Source organism: Gorilla gorilla, chromosome 3 (genome assembly GCF_029281585.2).
Source record: "Gorilla gorilla gorilla isolate KB3781 chromosome 3, NHGRI_mGorGor1-v2.1_pri, whole genome shotgun sequence".
NCBI lineage: Eukaryota > Metazoa > Chordata > Mammalia > Primates > Hominidae > Gorilla > Gorilla gorilla.
The window spans coordinates 50,299,719-50,322,153 of record NC_073227.2 but is presented as its reverse complement, the minus strand read 5'-3'; the positions used below and the strand labels follow the sequence as shown (position 1 = coordinate 50,322,153).

At 45.4% G+C, this 22,435-nt stretch overlaps 1 long non-coding RNA gene across 1 annotated transcript in view; it reads left to right on the top strand.

Moving 5' to 3' along the window:
• LOC134758244 (uncharacterized) overlaps nt 1–1,222 on the top strand; it is a 92,116-nt gene extending 90,894 nt beyond the window's left edge. Inside the window, exon 2 of the long non-coding RNA XR_010133219.1 lies at nt 923–1,222. This is a non-coding gene — a long non-coding RNA (uncharacterized lncRNA). The remainder of the gene's footprint in view (nt 1–922) is intronic.
• The last annotated feature ends 21,213 nt before the right edge of the window (nt 1,223–22,435 follow it).

The following is a 22,435-nucleotide window of genomic DNA, read 5'->3' as shown; positions in this document are numbered from 1 at the left end:
GACTCTGTCTCAAAAAAGAAAGAGAGAGAGACAGAAAGGAAGGAAGGAAGGAAGGAAGGAAGGAAGGAAGGAAGGAAGGAAGGGAGGGAGGGAAGGAGAAAGAAAGAAAGAAAGAAAGAAAGAAAGAAAAGAAAGAAAGAAAGAGGGAGGGGTGGAAGGAAGGGAGGGAGGGACGGAGGGAGGGAGGGAAGGAAGGAAGGGAGGGAAGGAAGGAAGGAAGGAAGGAAGGAAGGAAGGAAGGAAAGAAGGAAGGAAGGAAGGAAAGAAGCACAGGTAACAACTTGGACTTGTGTCTGAAGTGAGGGCAGTCTTGTGGGACTGAGCCCCTAACCTGTGGGATCTGAAACTATTTCTAGGTGGATAGCATCCTTTCTCTCGGTTTTTTTTTTTTTTTTTTTTTTTTTTTGAGCCAGGATCTTGCTCTGTCACCCAGGCTGGAATGCACTGGCACCATCATAGCTCACTGCAGCCTCAAGTCCCCAGGTTCAAGCGATTCTGCCACCTTAGCCTCCCAAGTAGCTGGGACCACAGGTGCACATCATCACACCTGGCTAATTTTTTAAAAAATTTTTGTAGAAACAGGATCTTGCTATGTTGCCCAGGCTGGTCTTGAACTCCTGGGGTTAAGCAATTCTCCCACCTCAGCCTCCCGAAGTGCTGGGATTACGGACATGAGCCACCATGCCCAGCGAATAGCATCAAATTGAGTTACATTGTATGACAATTCAGTCAGTGTCTCCCTCAAAGTGGAGAATTGCATGGTGTGGAGGGAAAGCACATACATTTTGGTGACCAGAATTGCAACAGTATAGGAGAGGAAAAGTTTTTTTTCCCAGCAAGCATTGAAGACAAAAAGATATCAAAGCAAAGCTAGACTCTGGGAAGACAACCAGATGATGATACAATTCTGCCTCCTACCCAGGTAATCTTCTCATCTGTGAGGATATGGAACTCCAACCTCTTCCTGGACACCTGATGATCCGCTTGTGATGGGCTCAGAGTCTTGAAACACAGAACTATGAGCTTATCTCATATCCCAATCCAGCAGCATGGAAACCTCAGACTGTAAGGCCCAAGACTGGCACTTGTTCTCTCCCAACCCTTTTCTTTCTCTCTCTCCTTTCTTTTATCCCTTAATTCCTTCTTGCTTCCTTCCAAGATTTATGCTATTACCTTTTAAGCAAAACATCCTGAATATGTAAAATAAACTAATTAAAATCAAGTCAATTTCCCAACTGTTATTTGTTAAGCCTATGCAAGATCTCAAATTTTAGTCATTTGCATACCTAGTATGCAATTTTTTCTATTCTGTGGGCCACGAGTACTCTTTTCTCTAAGTCAGCTAATTCTTTAACTTAAACCCTGTTTAAGCTTCTTCCTGGCTGGGTGTGGTGGCTCACGCCTGTGATCCTACCACTTTGGGAGGCCAAGGCAAGTGGATCACTTGAGCTCAGGAGTTCAAGACTAACCTAGCCAACATGATAGACCCTCGTCTTTACTAAAAACACAAAAATCAGCCAAGCATGGTGGCATGCACCTGTAATCCCAGCTACTCAGGACGCTGAGGTGGGAGGATCACTTGAACCTGGGAGGCAGAGGTTGCAGTGAGCCGAGATCGCACCACTGTACTCCAGCCTGGGCAACACAGCAAGTCTCCGTCTAAAAAAAAATAAAAAATAAAAAAAGTTCATCCTAAATAAACACATGAGTAAAATCACAGATTTGGTTAACTTGTATTTTTTTCTTATTACACATTAAAATAAATATATTAAATATATTTATAAAACATATAATACTGTGAATATATAAAAAGAAAAATATTTGTTGTGTGCTACTTAAAATCACCTCACTTATCACAGATGGTGCATATGCCACACTTTAGAACTGTTGCCCAGTGAGATATTTTTTAGGAGTACAAGGCACAATCTTTGCTGTCACAGAGCTTTACATCTGGTAAGAGATAAAGGGAGAGGAAGATTTCACAGCAGATGGATACATGGTGAAAAGGCAGACTATAGTTAAATCCCAAAGCGTGTGGCCAAGGCAGGAAAGAAAATGAGAGGTCAGAAAAGTAGAGATGCCAGTGGGGGAGAGAAGGGCTGCAGGCCAGGAAGGGTGAATCCATGCTAAATGTATTGATTTAGAGTTTACATTTAAATCTCCAAAGGTTCCCCAGAGCTACAGGACAAATGGCCAATTTCTCAGCACATGGGCCCCCTCATGATTGGCCTCTGACCATCCTTGTGGGCTAATCTCCCAGCATGTTCCTGGAGAGTCTCTTTTGCAAACTGCTTACTCTTCTCCAAATTCACCATCTTCTCCCTCCACAGTACATCCACTCACATTCCTCCTTTTACCTAGAAAACTCTCCAAAACCTCTGTCTTTTTTGGTCAATTTCTTTATTATTATTATTATTGTTATTATTATTATTATTATTTTAGTAGAGACAGGGTCTAATGATGTTGCCCAGGCTGACCTTAAACTCCCGCCCTCAAGAGATCCTCCAACCTTGGCATCCCAACATGCTGGGATTATAGGAATGAGCCACTGTACCCAATCCTTATGGTCAATTTCTTTTTTTTTTTTTTTTGAAATGGAGTTTTGCTCTTGTTGCCCAGGCTGGAATGCAATGGTGCAATCTTGGCGCACTGCAACCTCCACCTCCTGGGTTCAAGCAATTCTCCTGCCTCAGCCTCCCAAGTAGCTGGGATTACAGGCATGTACCACCACGCCTGGCTAATTTTTGTATTTTTAGTAGAGACAGGGCTTCTCCATGTTGGTCAGGCTGGTCTTGAACTCCCGACCTCAGGTGATCCACCTGCCTCAGCCTCCCAAAGTGCTGGGATTGCAGGTGTGAGCCACCATGCCCAGCCTGGCCAATTTCTTTTCTTTTTTTTTGAGACAGGGTCTCTGTCACCCAGGCTGGAGTGCAGTGGCAAAATCTTAGCTCACTGGAGTGTTGACCTCCCAGGCTCAAGCAATCCTCCTGTCTCAGCCACCTGAGTAGCTGGGACTACAGGCATGCACCACCATGCCTGGCTAATTTTTAAATTTTTTTGGAGAGACAAGGTCTCACTGTGTTGCCCAGGTTGGTCTCTAATTCCTGGGCTCAATCAATCCTTCCACCTCGGCCTCACAAAGTGCTAGGATTACAGGCATGAGCCACCTGTGCCTGGTCCTTTTGACCAATTTCTTTTAAACTCAGTTCAACCATCCCATTTTCTCTTATGACTGCTTGTCAGATTTCACAGCACTCTTTTGCAAATGAGGAAATGTTACTTCCTCTGGCTAGTCCAATGGATGGAGAGCCTCAGTGCCTGGTGAGCAAATGGCACCTTGTGTAAACAGAAATGCAATGTTTCTCCTGGATGTATGCAGCCCTATGCCAGGGCCCATGAGCTAGGTTTCTGCCCTTCTGGCCTGGCACCGTGTGCAGTGCACACCCTGTGCAACATAACTGGCAGAACTGCCTTGTCTGCACAAACTCAGGCAGAGTTAGCTTCATTCCCTCCTCATGTTTATTGATTTATTCATATTCCACCAGTAAACAGTCAGCAGATTGAAAGGTCTTCATCTATCTATCTCGGAATCTTTGGCATCTAATAGAGAACCTATAAACTGGTGCAGAATAAACATTTGCTAGACAAATGATGATCAATCATGAATATACATTGAAATGGTTCAGAAAGCCGTAGGCACTAGGAAACTTTACAGAAAGAGAATGAATTCAAACTAGAATGAATTTTAACTCAGCACCTGACCACATTGCCCAATACACAAATTGTACTAACTTCTTATATGATGTGGGCAGGAAATACCTCCAAGCGGCCACAGAGTGCAATGAATAATGATAAATCTTCATCTGGACAGAAACATGACCTGCCTCCCTTATCCCAAAGACTAACCACTGCTTAGGGAAGAGATCATGCCTGTCTTGTTCCACGCTATACCACTAGAGCCCACTTAATAGTACTTGTTCAACAAATATTGAGTGAACAAGTAAGTTAAAGTATACACTCCTTGGCTACCTCGTTTTGTATATACATATGTATATGTGTGTATATACATATGTATATGTGTGCATATACATATGTATATATTATATATTTATATTTATATATATATATATTTTTTTTTTTTTAGAAGGAGTCTCGCTTTGTCCCCAGGCTGGAGTGCAGTGGCGCGATCTTGGCTCACTGCAAGCTCTGCACCCCAGGTTCACGCCATTCTCCTGCCTCAGCCTCCCAAGTAGCTGGGACTACAGGCGCCCGTCACCACGCCCGGCTAATTTTTTGTATTTTTAGCAGAGACGGGGCTTCATTGTGTTAGCCAGGATGGTCTCGGTCTCCTTACCTCGTGATCTGCCTGCCTCAGCCTCCCAAAGTGCTGGGATTACAGGCGTGAGCCACCGCGCCCGGCCATGTATTTTTAAATGATGGGTGGAATGGTGTGGGCTTAGTAGACCCAACACTATGATAAAAGCACAGTGAACACAATGGTTCAGATGTGCAAAAAAAGGGGAGGGGTATTTTGTCACCCTAACTGTTCACATCACATTCTTAAGTCCCATTCCTGTTGACGGTGGAAAAGAAACTTAAACTTGAAAACTAAAGATAATTCAATTTCTTCTAATTTAAAACAGACCCTTTGGGTCTAACTCAGTCTCCTCTGAGTAAATGTTCACTTGGTTCAGGCTGGGTGCAGTGGCTCATGCCTGTAATCCCAACACTTTGGGAGGCCAAGGCGGGTGGATCGCCTGAGGTCAGGAGTTCGAGACCAGCCTGGCCAACAGAGTGAAACTCCGTCTTTACTAAAAATACAAAAAATTAGCTGGGCTTGGTGGCAGGCGCCTGTAATCCCAGCTACTTGGGAGGCTGAGGCAGGAGAATTGCTTGAACCTGGGAGGTGGAGGTTGCAGTGAGCCGAGATCGTGCCATTGCACCCCAGCCTGGACAACAAGAGCAAAACTCTGTCTCAAAAAAAAGAAGTTCACTTGGTTCAACTATCAAATTCCTTCTCAAGGCTATTTCTCTTCTCCAAAAGGTCCCCCTTGGGTACAAGGGAAAAGCTCATACATCTTCATAATGGCCATGGTCTCTGAAGGTCCCTGATGTCGTGTGGCTGGTCTACTCTTGTCCCTGCAGGTCCTGCATGGGTCCTCACTGAGGTATAGCTGGTCCCACCTGGTTATCTTGAGTATGGTGTGGCCCCAACTGCTGCAGACCCATTCTGACCCCAGACTCTTCTTCATCCCTCTACAGCAGCATCTAAGAACTTATGGACACCCTGCACACATTCCCTGGTTTCTCAGGCCCATCACCTGAGTACCTCACTTAGACATTTTCAAATTACCCCTTGAGGGCTCCATGAAGTTCCAGCTCCAGGCTAAATTCAGGGCTACTCTTAAGGGGCTGACAATTTCCCAAATTATCCCTCAGAAACAAGAGCTAAGCCCTGCCACAGTAGGATGCCACACACCCATCTGTACTTTATTTACCACCCCTTGCTCATCTCCTCCTCCCCTGGGGAGCACAGATTCCTTCCCATGGAATCTGTAGCTTTTCTAGTTCTCTCACTTTTCTCGTATTCCTTGCCTGTCCCCTACCCCCACAAGGCTGGAAGGGACTTTTCTTACTGCATACCCTGAGTCTCTATCTTTGGTTTCTCATAAAACACTCTGTTCAGATCACCAATTCAAATGCATTCCCCTTCTGCTCTTGATATGTAAAAGAGGCTTTTGTAATTTATAAATCCTTATTTTCTTTTCACAAAGCCTGGATTTCAAGACTATTGTTTCATTATGGAATTCAAAAACCTGTTTTAAAGTCAACACTGAAGACTGAGTCTTTCTTTTTGGAATCCTGCTAAGATGCTTCTGGCTGAATATGAGAAGGCCCTATTGAAGGACATTCATACATTTCAACAAGTAGAATCTCTGTTACATCAGCAAGTTTGACTGTCCAAACCATAAAACCTTCACAGTCTGCTCCCTCCTGGAGCCCTTGCTGGGAGGGGAAAACTGCAGGTGACCAAAACCCCTGTACAGATAGCATTGAAACAAATTCCTCTCCAGCCAGCCTGGACTCCAGCCTTCACTACTGGCTGGTCAGTGATTAATCAGGGGTTCTCATGAGTATGATCCAAAGATGTGGAGATTAGAGCCAGCTATTGGTAGATACTGGTCCCACAATGTCAAGTAGAGTGACGGCCAAAGTCAGCATCATGGCAAGATAAAGCTATGAGCAGCTACCCTGGAACCAAAACAAAGTGGAGGAAGAGTGGAATAGATGTACAAAGAAAACCAAAACCCAAAGGCCACATGGTCTTAGGGAGCAAGACATGGTCTGAATAGCTGTTTAGTAACTTTCCAGGTTCCTTGAGGCCTGGATGTACTTCTTGACTGACTTTAGTTTTCAAGAGATTCCCTTCCATATTTTCAATAAAGCTAGTTAGATGAACCCATGTCCCTTCTTAATGATCCCTGACTGAAACACTGGAAAAAGACATGGGCCAGGTGAGTGGGTGAGTAAAGTTTGAATTCAGAATTCAAACACCCAAATCCAGGCAAACTGCTCTCCAGAAGTTCAATAAAGTTCATCATACTTTCTTAAGGAGGAAGTGTTACAGGAAAGGGGTCCAGATCCAGACTCCAAAGAGAGGGTTCTTGGATCTCATGCCAGAAAGAACTCAGAGTGAGTCCACAGAGTAAAGTGAAAGCAAGTTTATTAGGAAAGTAAAGGAATAAAAGAATGGTTACTCATAGAGCAGCCCTGAGGGCTACTGGTTGCCCATTTTTATGGTTATTTCTTGATTATATGCTAAACAAGGGGTGGATTATTTATGTCTCCCCTTTTTAGACCGTATAGAGTAACTTCCTGACATTGCCATGGCATTTATAAATTGTGGTGCTGGTGGGAGTGCAGCAGTAAGGACAACCGGAGGTCACTCTTGTGGACACCTTAATTTTGGTGGGATTTGGCCAGCTTCTTTACTGCAACCTGTTTTAACAGCAAGGTCTTTATGACCTGTATCTTGTGCTGACCACTATCTCATCCTGTGACTTAGAATGCCTTAAATGTCTGATAATGCAGCCCAGTAGGTCTCAGCCCCATTTTACCCAGCTTCTATTCAGGATGATGTTGCTCTGGTTCAAACGCCTCTGACAGAAGCACCCAGCTCTCCTGACTACAGAGCATGTCAGAAGCCGGCTCCCCAACATCACTAACACAACCTGTTAGACAAAGCTGAATTTACGCTAAGGGAGAATGCCACCTTGCAAAGTTTAGCAGTATCTCCAAGGTGGGTAACATAGGTAAAAATTTGGGTAAGTATCATGATAGTGAGAGACAGGACTAGTTAGATTTCCTAGGCCAACTAAGAATCCCTAAGCCTAGCTGGGAAGGTGACTGCATCCACCTTTAAACACGGGCTTGCAACTTAGCTTACACCTGACCAATCAGGTAGTAAAGAGAGCTCACTAAAATGCTAATTAGGCAAAAACAGGAGGTAAAGAAATAGCCAATCATCTATTGCCTGACACCACACAGGGAGGGACAATGATTGGGATATAAACCCAGGAATTCAAGCCGGCAACGGCAACTCCCTTTGGGTGTCCTCTCATTGTATGGGAGCTCTGTTTTCACTGTATTAAATCTTGCAACTGCACACTCTTCTGGTCTGTGTTTGTTATGGCTCGAGCTGAGCTTTTGCTGGCTGTCCACCACTGCTGTTTGCTGCCGTCGCAGACCCCTCGCTGACTCCCACCCCTGCGGATCTGGCAGGGTGTCTGCTGTGCTCCTGATCCAGCCAGGCACCCACTGCTGCTCCCAATCAGGCTAAAGGCTTGCCATTGTTCCTGCATGGCTAAGTGCCCGGGTTCGTGCTAATTGAGCTGAACACTAGTCGCTGGGTTCCACAGTTCTCTTCCGTGACCCACAGCTTCTAATAGAGCTATAACACTCACTGCATGGCCCAACATTCCATTCCTTGGAATCTGTGCGGCCAAGAACCCCCGGTCAGAGAACGAGAAGCTTGCCACCATCTTGGAAGCAGCCCGCCACCATTTTGGGAGCTCTAAGAACAAGGACCCCCCGGTAACATTTTGGTGACCACGAAGGGACCTCCAAAGCAGTGAGTAATATTGAACCACTTTCGCTTGCTATTCTGTCCTAACCTTCCTTAGAATTGGAGGAAAATACCGGGCACCTGTCAGCCAGTTAAAAACGATTAGCGTGGCCGCCAGACTTAAGACTCACGTGTGAGGCTGTCTGGGAAAGGGCTTTCTAACAACCCCCAACCCTTCTGGGTTGGGAGCTTTGGTCTGCCTGGAACCAGCTTCCACTTTCAATTTTCCTGGGGAAGCCAAGGGCTGACTAGAGGCAGAAAGCTGTCATCCCGAACTCCTGGCATTAGACAGTTGAGATCGTGGCGCAGCCAGAAGTCTCTACTCAACAGTCACCCATGCATGCACCCTACCTTTCCTTCCAACCCATACCTCCGGGGTCCCAACCATGACTTTCTTGAAAGTGTAGCCCCTAAATTCTCTTTACCTCTAAATCTACTTCTTCTGATCCCTGCTTCCTAGGTACTAATGGTTCAGACTTTCATTTCCTCTAGCAAGTTGTATCTCCAGAGGGATCTAAGGAAGGGATCTATGCTGTGTCCTTAGGCCCCTAGGCTATGAACCCAGAGATTCTTCTCCCTGTTGTCTCTCCCAATTTAGGCATACAGCTGTCAACATGGACAGTTATGTGGGACCCATTCCCTACCACCCTTGCCAGGGCCCCAAGTTTTCAAAGGGCTAGGAGAAAAAAGAGAGAAAGAGAGAGAGAGGCAGAGGGGAGAGAAAGAGAGAGAGACAAAGAGGGAGTCAAGAGAGATAGAAAGAGAAAGATAGAACTAGTAAAGAAAAAAAGTGTGCCCCATTACTTTAAAAGCCAGGGTAAATTTAAAACCTATAATTGATAATTGAAGGTCTTCTCCATGACCCTATAACACTCCAATACCACCTTGTTTTCAGTGTAAACAAGGGTGTAGCCTGAAAACACTGAGACCACTGACAACCCATAGACTTCCTATCAAAAATCCTTAACCCAGGAACCCATGGATGGCCCAAATGCATTCAATCTGTAGCAGCAACTGCTTTGCTAACAGAAGAAAGTAGAAAAGTAACTTTTAGAGAAAACCTCATTGTGAGCACACCTCACCAGTTCAGAATTATTCTAAGTCAAAAAACCAAAAGGTAGCTTACTAACTCAAAAATCTTAAAGTATGGGGTTATTCTGTTAGAAAAAGGTGATTTAACATTAACCACTGAAAATTCCCTTAACCCAGCAGGTTTCCTAATGGGATTTAAATCTTCATTACCATACAAAGGTCCGACCAGACCCAGCAGGAGCTCCCTTTAGGACAGGATGATAGATGGTTCCTCCTGGGTGATTGAGGCGGGAAAAAAACCACAATGGGTATTCAGTAATTGATAGGGAGACTCTTGTGGAAGCAGAGTTAGGAAAATTGCCTAATAATTGGTCTGCTCAAATGTGCGAGCTGTTTGCACTCAGCCAAGCCTTAAAGTACTTACAGAATCAAAAAGACTATCTCAATCCTGACTCAAAATGTTACCTACACCATCTCTGACACGAATTTGCATAAGAACTGTTGTTTATGGGAATGCATCTTGATGGGGCAGCTGGGTTGTTATGAAATACTCAGGAACCCAGCCCAGGTCTAGAATTCACCTCTGACCAGGTCTAGAATTCACCTCTGAGCGCAAAGGCAATGTTGGCCATGCTGGTAAAGGACCACTAGAATCCAGGAGCCTGGACCCCTTTCTTTGTGGTCAAGAAAGGCGGGAAAACAGGTGCAGGACTGCTGCATCAGAGAGCATAACTAATCCGATAAGCAGAGTTCCATGAGTGGTTAAGCACCCTGGAAAGGAACTCACCTCTGAGTGCAAAGGCAATGTTAGGCACACCAGTAAAGGACCACTAGAATCCAGCAGCCCGGACCCCTTTCTTTGTGATCAAGAAAGGCGGGAAAAGGGGTGCAGGACTGCTACATCAGTGAGCATAACTAATCTGATAAGCAGAAGTCCATGGGTGGTTACGCACCCTGGAAAGGAATAAGCATTAGGACCACAGAGGACACTCTAAGACTAATGCTCATTGGAAAATGACTAGGGGTGCTGGCATCCCTATGTTTTTTTTTCAGATGGGAAACATTCCCCCCAAGGCAAAAATGCCCATAAGATATATTCTGGAGAATTCGGCCCAGAGTGTATGTATCTTTTTTCCCTGTCAGACTTGAAGCAAATCTAGGTAAATTATCAGATAACCCTGATGGCTATATTGATGCTTTACAAGGGTTAGGACAATCCTTTGATCTAACATGGAGAGATATACTGTTACTGCTAGATCAGACACTAATCCCAAATGAAAGAAGTGCCACCATAACTGCAGCCAGAGAGTTTGATGATCTCTGGTATCTCAGTCAGGTCAATGATAGGATGACAACAGAAGAAAGAAAACAATTCCCCACAGGCCAGCAGGCAGTTCCCAGTGTAGACCTTCACTGGGACACAGAATCAGAACATGGAGATTGGTGCCGCAGACATTTACTAACTTGCGCGCTAGAAGGACTAAGGAAAACTAGGAAGAAGCCTATGAATTATTCAATGATGTCCACTGTAACACAGGGAAAGGAAGAAAATCCTACTGCCTTTCTGGAGAGACTAAGGGAGGCATTGAGAAAGCATACCTCTCTGTCACCTGACTCTATTGAAGGCCAACTAATCTTAAAGGATAAGTTTATCACTCAGTCAGCTGCAGACATTAGAAAAAAACTTCAAAAGTCTGCGTTAGGCCGGGAGTAAAACTTAGAAACCCTATTGAACTTGGCAACCTCAGTTTTTTATGATAGAGATCAGGAGGATCAGGTGGAATGGACAAATGAGATTTTAAAAAAAGGCCACCACTTTAGTCATGGCCCTCAGGCAAGCAGACTTTGGACACTCTGGAAAAGGGAAAAGCTGGGCAAATCGAATGCCTAATAAGACTTGCTTCCAGTGTGGTCTACAAGGACACTTTAAAAAAGATTGTCCAAATAGAAATAAGCTGCCCCCTCGTCCATGCTCCTTATGTCAAGGGAATCACTGGAAGGCCCACTGCCCCAGGGGATGAAGGTCCTCTGAGTCAGAAGCCACTATCCAGGTGATTCAGCCCCAGGACTCAGGGTGCCCAGGGCAAGCGCCAGCCTATGCCATCACCCTCACAGAGCCCTGGGTATGCTTGACCATTGAGTGTCAGGAGGTTAACTATCTCCTGGACACTGGCGTGGCCTTCTCAGTCTTACTCTCCTGTCTCGGACAACTGTCCTCCAGATCTGTCACTATCCAAGGGTTTCTACAACAGCCAGCCACTAGATACTTCTCCCAGCCACTAAGTTGTGACTGGGGAACTCTACTCTTTTCACATGCTTTTCTAATTATGCCTGAAAGCCCCACTCCTTTGTTAGGGAAAGACATTCTAGCAAAAGCAGGGGCCATTATACACCTGAACATAGGAGAAGGAACACCTGTTTGTTGTCCCCTGCTTGAAGAAGGAATTAATCCTGAAGTCTGGGCAACAGAAGGACAATACAGATGAGCAACAAATGCCTGTCCTGTTCAAGTTAAACTAAAGGATTACGCCTCCTTTCCCTACCAAAGGCAGTACCCCCTTAGACCCGAGGCCCAACAATGACTCCAAAAGATTGTTAAGGACCTAAAAGCTCAAAGCCTAGCAAAACCATGCAATAGCCCCTGCAATACTCCAACTTTAGGAGTACAGAAACCCAACGGACAGTGGAGGTTAGTGCAAGATCTCAGGATTATCAATGAGGCTGTTGTTCCTCTATACCTAGCTGCACCTAACCCTTATACTCTGCTTTCCCAAATACCAGAAGAAGCAGAGTGGTTTACAGTCCTGGACCTTAAGGATGGCTTTTTCTGCATCCCTGTACATCCTGACTCTCAATTCTTGTTTGCCTTTGGAGATCCTTCAAACCCAATGTCTCAACTCATCTGGACTGTTTTACCCCAAGGGTTCGGGGATAGCCCCCATCTAGGTGGCCAAGCATTAGCCGAGCCAGTTCTCCTACCTGGACACCCTTGTCCTCTGGTACATGGATGATTTATTTTTAGCCACCCGTTCAGAAACCTTGTGCCATCAAGCCACCCAAGCGCTCTTAAATTTCCTCGCCACCTGTGGCTACAAGGTTTCCAAACCAAAGGCTCAGCTCTGCTCATAGCAGGTTAAATACTTAGGGCTAAAATTATCCAAAGGCACCAGGGCCCTCAGTGAGGAACGTATCCAGCCTGTATTGGCTTATCCTCATCCCAAAACCCTAAAGCAACTAAGAGGGTTCCTTGGCATAACAGGTTTCTGCCAAATGTGGATTCCCAGTACGGCGAAATAGCCAGGCCATTATATACACTAATTGAGGAAACTCAGAAAGCCAATACCCATTTATTAAGATGGACACCTGAAGCAGAAGCAGCTTTCCAGGCCCTAAAGAAGGCCCTAACCCAAGCCCCAGTGTTAAGCTTGCCAACGGGGAAGACTTTTCTTTATATGTCACAGAAAAAACAGGAATAGCTCTAGGAGTCCTTAGACAGGTCCAAGGGATAAGCTTGCAACCTGCGGCATACCTGAGTAAGGAAACTGATGTAGTTGCAAAGGGTTGACCTCATTGTTTACGGGTAGAGGCGGCAGTAGCAGTCTTAGTATCTGAAGCAGTTAAAATAATACAGGGAAGAGATCTTACTGTGTGGACATCTCATGATGTAAATGGCATACTCACTACTAAAGGAGACTTGTGGCTGTCAGACAACTGTTTGCTTAAATATCAGGCTCTATTACTTGAAGGGCCAGTGCTGCGACTGCGCACTTGTGCAACTCTTAACCCAGCCACATTTCTTTCAGACAATGAAGAAAAGATAGAACATAACTGTCAACAGGTGATTGCTCAAACCTACGCCACTCGAGGGGACCTTCTAGAGGTTCCCTTGACTGATCCCAACCTCAACTTGTGTACTGATGGAAGCTCCTTTGTAGAAAAAGGACTTTGAAAGGTGGGGTACGCAGTGGTCAGTGATAATGGAATACTTGAAAGTAATCCCTTCACTCCAGGAACTAGCGCTCAGCTGGCAGAACTAATAGCCCTCACTCAGGCACTAGAATTAGGAGAAGGAAAAAGGGTAAATATATATATACAGACTCTAAGTATGCTTACCCAGTCCTCCATGCCCACGCAGCAATATGGAGAGACAGGAAATTCCTAACTTCTGAGGGAACACCTATCAAACATCAGGAAGCCATTAGGAGATTATTATTGGCTGTACAGAAACCTAAAGAGGTGGCAGTCTTACACTGCTGGGGTCATCAGAAAGGAAAGGAAAGGGAAATAGAAGGGAACCGCCAAGTGGATATTGAAGCCAAAAGAGCCACAAGGCAGGCCCTGCGTTAGAAATGCTTATAGAAGGATCCCTAGAATGGGGTAATCCCCTCTGGGAAACCAAGCCCCAGTACTCAGCAGGAGAAATAGAATGGGGAACCTCACGAGGACATAGTTTCCTCCCCTCAGGATGGCTAGCCACCGAAGAAGGGAAAATACTTTTGCCTGCAGCTAACCAATGGAAATTACTTAAAACCCTTCACCAAACCTTTCACTTAGGCATTGATAGCATCTATCAGATGGCCATTTATTATTTACTGGACCAGGCCTTTTCAAAACTATCAAGCAGGTAGTCAGGGCCTGTGAAATGTGCCAAAGAAATAATCCCCTGCACTTCAAGCCATACATTTCAATTCCTGTATCTTTAACCTCCTGTTGTTTGTCTCTTCCAGACTCAAAGCTGTAAAACTGCAAATGGTTCCCCATATGGAGCCCCAGATGCAGTCCATGACTAAGATCTACCACAGAGCCCTAGACCGGCCTGTTAGCCCATGCTCCGATGTTGATGACATCAAAGGCACACCTTCCGAGGAAATCTCAACTGCACGCCTCTACTACGCCCCAATTCAGCAGGAAGCAGTTAAAAGCAGTCGTCGGCTAACCTCCCCAATAGCACGTGGGTTTTCCTGTTGAGAGGGGGGACTGAGAGACAGGACTAGCTGGATTTCCTAGGCCAACTAAGAATCCCTAAGCCTAGTTGGGAAGGTGATCGCATCCACCTTTAAACACGGGGCTTGCAACTTAGCTCACACCCGACCAATCGGGTAGTAAAAAGAGCTCACTAAAATGCTAATTAGGCAAAAACAGGAGGTAAAGAAATAGCCAATCATCTATCGCCTGAGAGCACGGTGGAGAGGGACAATGATCGGGATGTAAACCCAGGCATTTCGGCCGGCAACGGCAACCCCCGTTGCGTCCCCTCCCATTGTATGGGAGCTCTGTTTTCATTCTATTAAATCTTGCAACTGCACACTCTTCTGGTCTGTGTTTATTACGGCTCGAGCTGAGCTTTCGCTTGCTGTCCACCACTGCTGTGTGCCGCCATCGCAGACCCACCACTGACTTCCACCCCTGCGGATCCGGCAGGGTGTCCACTGTGCTCCTGACCCAGCGAGCCACCCATTGCTGCTCCCAATCAGGCTAAAGGCTCGCCATTGTTCCTGCATGGCTAAGAGCCCAGGGTTCGTCCTAATCGAGCTGAACGCTAGTAGCTGGGTTCCACAGTTCTCTTCCGTGACCCACGGCTCCTAATAGAGCTATAACACTCATCGCATGGCCCAAGGTTCCATTCATTGGAATCTGTGAGGCCAAGAACCCCCGGTCAGAGAACAAGAAGCTTGCCACCATCTTGGAAGCTCTAAGAACAGAGACACCCCAGTACACAACAATACAACAGTCCAGAATTGGTGGAAACAGCAAGGCAAGAATTTGGAAGCAAACGATTCAGAGATTTAGGGCACAAATTGTCTGTTCATGCTTTCCACTGAAGAGTTTGGAAGAGTCTTTTGCAAGTTCCTGTAAGGAACAATCAATCCATTTGCCTCAATAGGCAGCCTCTGGGAAAATAAAGTCATGCTAATGAAGACAGAAGAGTGGTGCAAAGTTCTGCTAATGAAGACAGAAAGCTGTGGATTGTATGGCTGGGTGCAGTGGCTCATGCCTCTAATCCCAGCACTTAGGGAGGCCGAGGCAGGCAGATCACTTGGGGTCAGGGCTTCAAGACCAGCCTGGTCAACATGGTGAAACCCCAATCTCTACTAAAAATCACAAAAATTAGCCAGGCTTGGTGGTGCGTGCCTGTAATCCCAGCTACTCAGGAGGCCGAGGCATGAGAATCGCTTGAACCTGGGAGGCGGAGGTTGCAGTTGCAGTGAGCTAGAGCATGCCAGCACCACTGCACTCCAGCCTGGGCAGCAAAGCAAGACTCTGTCTAGAAAAAAGAGAAGAACAGAAGAGAAGAGGATTATTAAAAGAAAAACTTTAAACAAATTAAATTTAATAGAGTTTATTTGAGCAAAGGATTCGCAAATCATGCAGTCCTCAGAAGCAGAAGAGGTTAGGAGAGCCCCCCTCTGCAAAGCGGGCACTTTGCAGGGAATATTTATAGACAGAAAATGGAAGTGAGGTACACAAACAGCTGGATTGGTTACATCCTGGCGTTTGCTTAATTTGGACGTGGTCTTTCAGATGGCAGCCTGTGATTGGCAGAAGCTGGACACCCAGCTATTTGCTACAAAATATACTCCTCATTGGCTTTTCATTTGTTTACATACTAAGTTAGGTTGCAGTTTATTACTTAGTGATACTCAAGGTATGAGAGGTGGTCTTAGGCCAAATTTAGGATAATTTAATAGGTTCCAGGATTGGTGTTCTGCCTGATAAAAGAAAAACTTCAGCTGAATTAAATTTAAAGGAGTTTAATTGAGCAATGAACAATTAGGCTCAGAAACTCCAGCACAGCCACATGTTGGAAGAAGATTTATGGACAGAAAAAGGAAAGTGATGTACAGAAAACGGAAGTGAGGAATAGAAACAGCCGGATTGGTTACAGCTCAGTATTTGCCTTATTTGAACAGGTTCGAACAGTTAGCTACATTTGACTGGCCAAAACTCGGGTGATTGGCACATGTGTAGGCTCTGGTCTGTTTACACTTTCACTTGTTACAGTTCATAATGTACAGAGAAACCTTTAGACCTGACTTATAATATGTAAGGAGGCAGCTTTAGACTAAACTTAACAAGGTTGAGCGTCCGGATGGGCAGTTCGGGTTCTCAGGTAGATTAAAAACGTTCTGAACTTCGTTCTCAATGGACTTGAACATTCAGACAGCACTACCAGACATCCTCGTGGACGCCTTTCAGCTTCTAAGAACAAACTCTGCGTCTCCAGGGCTAAGGATAGAACAGAATGCTAAGATAACGTAAGAAGGGGCACCTCGTTCAGTCCTTAAGAGTTGGGTAAGGCTTCTCAGAGGAAGAAGCACCTATGCTGAGACCTAAAGGATGAAAAACATCAGCCAGGCAAGGAGTGTGCAAGTCAGCCCAGAGGCTGTGTTCTAGGCATAAGGGGCAGCATGGGCCTGGAAATGAGAGAGACAGAGTGTGTGCACTGGAGAGCTGCCTGTCATCCAGGAGGAAGGGCTGAGGTTGTAGGACAGACTGTGACAAGCCTTGTAAGTTGTGTGCGCTAAGGAGTTTGGACATTTTCATGAAGGGCAATGTGGAGCCACTGAAGAGTTTTTAGCAGAAAAGAAAACCATAATCCAATGCACATTTGTAAAGGATCATCCTGGTGCTGGCGAATGATCTGGGGAGGGGCATGACTAGAGGCAGGGAAAGCAGTTATACCATTTACAAGGCTGAAGTCACACTGATTCATATTTATGTTCTTCTCACTTCAGAATCCACACGTTCATGGAGTCATAGAACCTAAGGGTTGAAAAGAACCCTTAAGGCCAGGCACAGTGGCTCACCTCTGTAATCCCAGCACTTTGGGAGACCGAGGCAGGCGGATCACGAGGTCAGTAGATTGAGACCATCCTGGCTAACATGGTTAAACCGTCTCTACTAAAAATACAAAAAAATAGCCGGGCGTGGTGGCGGGAGCTTGTAGTCCCAGCTACTCGGGAGGCTGAGGCAGGAGAATGGCGTGAACCCGGGAGGCGGAGCTTGCAGTGAGCTGAGATCGCGCCACTGCACTCCAGCCTGGGCGACAGAGCGAGACTCTGTCTCAAAAAAGGAAAAGAAAAGAACCCTTAAAATCACCCAAACCCATGCCTCCCTTGCAAATTATACCAGCTACTCGAGAGGTTGAGGTGGGAAGACCTCCTGAACCCAGGAAGCTGAGGTTGCAGACTCAGCCCTCTCTCCCTAATCCTGGGCTGGAAGGGGAGGAAGAGAAGGGCCCAGCGGGGCCAGGCAGGCACCCTGTCACTGGGGGAGGCTGAGAGGCAGAGCAGGTCTTGGGAAACAGCATTCTAGTCCAACCACCCACCCAAGCTGTGATTGACTCCCCTACATGCTGATCTGATCCAAGGAAAACACACGCTTTTCAAAACATAGAGAAATGTGTACCCAGAGTGTGCTTTAACAACTCCAAAGCCAATTATGGTCCATCTGATCTAACCAAAGCTGATTTCCTCAGGTGGCTGAATGAGAGGTCAAATAGCCATTCCCCAGGATTTCCACAGAGCTCAGCCAGAACATGAAGTTCCCGGCACGTCCCCAGGGCCGACAGCTCAACCGCTGAAGAGTAAAGCAGTCAAATCTTTTAATTTCCCTCCTTCTCCTGATAATTATAAATATGACACTGCAGTGAACTACAGCAAACTCCCCTAGAGGTGAGGGTTCACCATTCACAAAGGAAACAAAAAGAAATCCTCCGTATTTCACTTTCCCACATGTGCATGATTTTCACTGATGCTGATCAGAAAAAAAAACAAAGAGGCATTATTTGCAGATGAAAAAAATTGCATATCCACATCCATCTATTTATATAAATCCCCTTTCCCTCCCGTGCAGTCTGTGCCATTTGTGGAGAACTGCATTTCACCAGCACTCCATTCATGAAGAATCTACGAGCGCCCTCTAGAGGAATTTTCTCTCTTTTACATCTACACACGGTGAAAACGGCCGACTAGGGCTGCTCTTGTCCGGGCTGAATTCTGGAAAGCATCAATTTCTCAGGATATATATGCAGCGTTTAAGTACATTTTCTGCGAGAAGCAGATGCATGTGGTTTGCAAGTCAGAGCGAAAGCCAGTGCTGCTGTTCAGAGTCAGAGCTGGGCAGGATGAAGTTTAATGAACATTATTAACCATTGAGAAGATGCATTTCTTGCTGAGTAGACCCCAGGGCAGACGACAGCTCAGTCACCCTGGAAGAATTCAACCAGAAAAAGGCCTTATAAACCCACAGTTCTGTGCTAGTGAGAACCATTATTGCCGGGAAGGTGAATCTCTGAAACTACCACAAAACAGCCTCACTGCCCTTCCCCTGAGGTTTCACAAACCACAGCAAAAGTCCAGTCAATACCATTCAGGCCACCAGCAAGCCACGTGACCCCAGGCAAGTCATGTAACTTTTTAAAATGAAGGCTGACGAACTCCTGGAAATTTTGCTTCAGTCGTTATGAGGTCAGGGGTCATACACCTGCAAAATCTTGCTATAAATGCCCTTTGAACTCTTTCTTTTTTGCAAGTATGATGATGAGGGTTGAGAACAACTGGGTTATCCCGAAGTGTGAAAACTCACTTCAAATAGATGAATGATTCATATGTGAGAAGCTCTCATGTATGGGATGACTGGAAGTATGCCTTATCTTGAAGTCATTCATGTCTTCGTGATTTTTTACTTACAGAGTGCCTTTTTTGTTTAAGACACTGAAAATATTTGAAAAGAGATCCCTGGATCCCTGATGATTTGCCGTAATGTAATACTGAGTAAAATCTCATTAAATTGAGTGGAAATGAGTGGGGAAAATGAACCTTGAATTAAATGGGTTTGAACAGTGCAATTTAAAAAATATATATTAGGCATCTAGATAATACGGAGATAACAGTTGCTAAAATTATGTTGACTTCTTGATTTAACAGTGCTGCTTCCTCAGGGTGCAGTGATATGAGCAGTTTGGGGAGGCAGAAAAACCTGGGGTCAATGCTGCTTCAGGGTACAGATCCCCATCCACAAACCTAAAACCGAAACTTTTTTTTAATTAAAAAGTAAACTTTAATGTCGACAATGCAAACTTGGGGAAAACAGAAAAGTTCACACACAAGGCTGTCACTTCACACTTCCAAGGTTGCACAGCGGCGGGGCAGAGGCGCTCCTCACTTCCCAGACGGGGCAGCGGCCGGGCAGAGGTGCTCCTCACTTCCCAGACGCTAAAACCGAAACTTTAAAGTTTCCCTAACTCGCCAGGTGGTGGCTCACGCCGGTAATCCCAGGACTTTGGAAAGCCGAAGCAGGAGGATCACTTGAGCACAGCAGTTTGAGACCAGCCTGAGCAGCATAGTGAGACCTGCTCTACAAAAAATTTTAAAACGAGCCAAATGTGATGGTACATGTCTGTAGTCCCAGCTACTCGGGAGGTTGAGGTGGGAAGATCACTTGAGCCCAGGAAGCAGAGGTTGCAGTGAATTGAGTTTGACCACTGCACTCCAGCCTGGGCGACAGAGCAATACCCTATCTCAAAAATAAATAAGTCAGTAATTATAAAAATTGAAGTTTCCCTAACTTAACTCAATTTCTGTAGTGAGTCCCCATTCCACTAGGGGGCAGAAAGGTTAGCTGAGTCAATCATGGTTCCTCCTCGTTTCTCCATATTGGCACTTAATGGGGCTATGTGGGGTCACAGTGTTGCAGACTGGCATCTGACTTGATTTTTTTCTTCTTTGGAAAATGAAAATCTTTATTTAGAACCACTCTGGGTTTTCTAATAGGTCAGTAATTTTATTTAATATATGTAATGATAGATAGATCAAAGGTATTTTCAAGTAATGACGACATTTTCTTAATCGGGGATTACTGAGCCCCCCCTAACATGCTAAAATGTTATGCATTTGCCTAGAACCCTTTTTTGTCAGCAAACTGTGGTCCTGCATTTGGCAGCAGCCGTGATTCAGAGCAAGGCGGACTGGAAGGAGCTGTGGTCTGGATCTTTCCCTCTGCGCTATTCCCCTTCCCAGCTTGTCCTCAGCTGCGCCACCTGAGAAGTCTGGAGAAACATTCGCTGGAGTCTCCACGGTTCCTTTCGGCTGGGGTTCTTCTGCTGTGGCTTGGGCCTCTCCTGAGCTGCAGAGGCTGCCCCAGGCCCCACTGGGAGCCACACCAGCCACGCTCCTCAGGACGTCTCTGCCCTCTAAAACCAGCTGGGCTTTCATTTCCACCCGATCCTAGCCCCTAGCCCACCCCGGAAGGTGAGGCATATGGGCCTCCCTCTCTCAGAGACCCACAATGTCTCCTTGCAGCGGCTCCTTCTGCAGCTTCTCTCACTCTGATGGAGACGCTGTCTGTCTGGTCCGGGAGGACTGGGGTGGGGAGTTCGCCTTGCCCTGAGTCAGCAAAGTTTTCTATGTTCTGAGACCTCTTTAGAGTTCCTGTAACCACCCTTTCCAGAGGTCATGGATCCACATGACACCAGGGAATTTAAACGCCGCAGAAATTTGGAAGGGTCAAGAGTTACAGGAAATATTGAGTGAAAAGGGTCCATTGCTGTTCTGAAAACTTCCTGTGGACGTTCGGCAAGCTCCTGATTCTCCCTGAGCCTCGGTTGCTTCATCTAGCCAAAGGGAAAATGCTGTCTACCACATAGGGTTGTGGAGAAGGGTAAAGGTTAAACTCCTGGCTCGGAGGCTTATACAATAACCCCCACTCCCAAGCCCCCACTCCTGCTGTCTCTTAGCACTCCTGGATAGAAAAGAAATCAAGAGGGCTGAGTGTCCACAGCAACTGCTCTGGAATAAAGAAAAAAGGCAGTAGGAAAAGTGCATGGACACCCTCCCAGGGGACCCCATGGCTGGCAGAGGAATCTTGGAAATCGAACGTGGGAAGAAGAGGACGCGGGCACACAACCAGGAAAAGTCAAGGTGTAGCCCAAGAACAAAAGTGCAAAGTGGCCGGGCCCCCCCCCAACCATAATGCTTGGGCAGCCACAGGGGCAGGGTTTAGAAGACAGATCATGGCTCCGCAGGCCCACGCACCTGGTCTGGAAGCTTCGCTTCTGCCATCTGCTGGGCAAAGTCCTAAGACGTGGCTTCTGTGATGTTCTACGCTGGTCCAATTGATTGCATTAGTAAAAACCTGCCATACATTTCACTGTTCCCCTACAAAAAGCTGTTTCATTTTAAAATGAAACTTCTCACTTCTTGATTTCATACATCTTTCGCAGCACTATCTCACCCAGCCAATTAGACGATAATTAAAGAATTTCCCAAAGCTCTGATTCCTTGATGTCAGAAAGCCATTTGCTTTTCTCCAACGCATCTATTAGCCTATTATTTCCATTTAGCCTATTTGTACACAGCACTCCACTGCTCCAGACTCTCAAATTGCTGATTTTTATGCTTCTTCCTTAGCACTTAATGCAGTTCATAAATTTTACTCTAAAAGTTTAGGCATAAATCACACTAAAAGCCCAAGTTACGGAGGAAAACTAGCAGCAAATCAAGATTGGAATACCAAGCCACCAGCATCAATTCTACATTTACACACTTCAAATTAAGAGTTCCCTCCCCATTATTTAAATGCAAACTTTTCTTACAACTTTTCCTTACTTTATATCAAGCTCCAAACCAAAAAAATAAAGGAAAATTGAAAATGTTCACTTGCTTTTTTGTTGCTGTTGTTATGCAATATTGAACTTTCTGTGGTATAGTCATAAAAATCACCTTTGTAAGGAAACAAACAAATGAAAAAAAGATACCCCTAAGAAACCATTATTCATTCCTGGCCAAGATGAAAAGTTGTAAGTTCAGAGTATTCTGGAAGGAAGAAAAACAATTATATATACAGCGTATATATACAGTCATCCAATACTCTGCGTATGATCTAGGTTGATGTCAGAAGCATTTGAGGTGACATTTGGCTTACAAAAGGCAACCCCATTTTTTACCATCAGTGCCCCTGGATAAGGGGGCAAACCCCTTGCTGACACAAGGCCTAGACATCAACCTTAACCATGTTGCCCAAATTACATTCCATGATGGTAATTCGGTTCCTTCTTTTAAAAACAGATGAATGGGCTTCAAGGAGCTATTCTATGTAGAGACATTTTTCTTTATTGGTAAATAAATATTCTACCTGTGAGATGTAGCGCATTAAAATTAAATGTCAGTGACCATTCTATGGCTCCCTTTAAAAGGCAGGGAATTTCTCTTAGACAACATAATAACAATAATCAGCACTTTTCATCCTCCAAGCAATTTTTGAACATTAACTAATCAA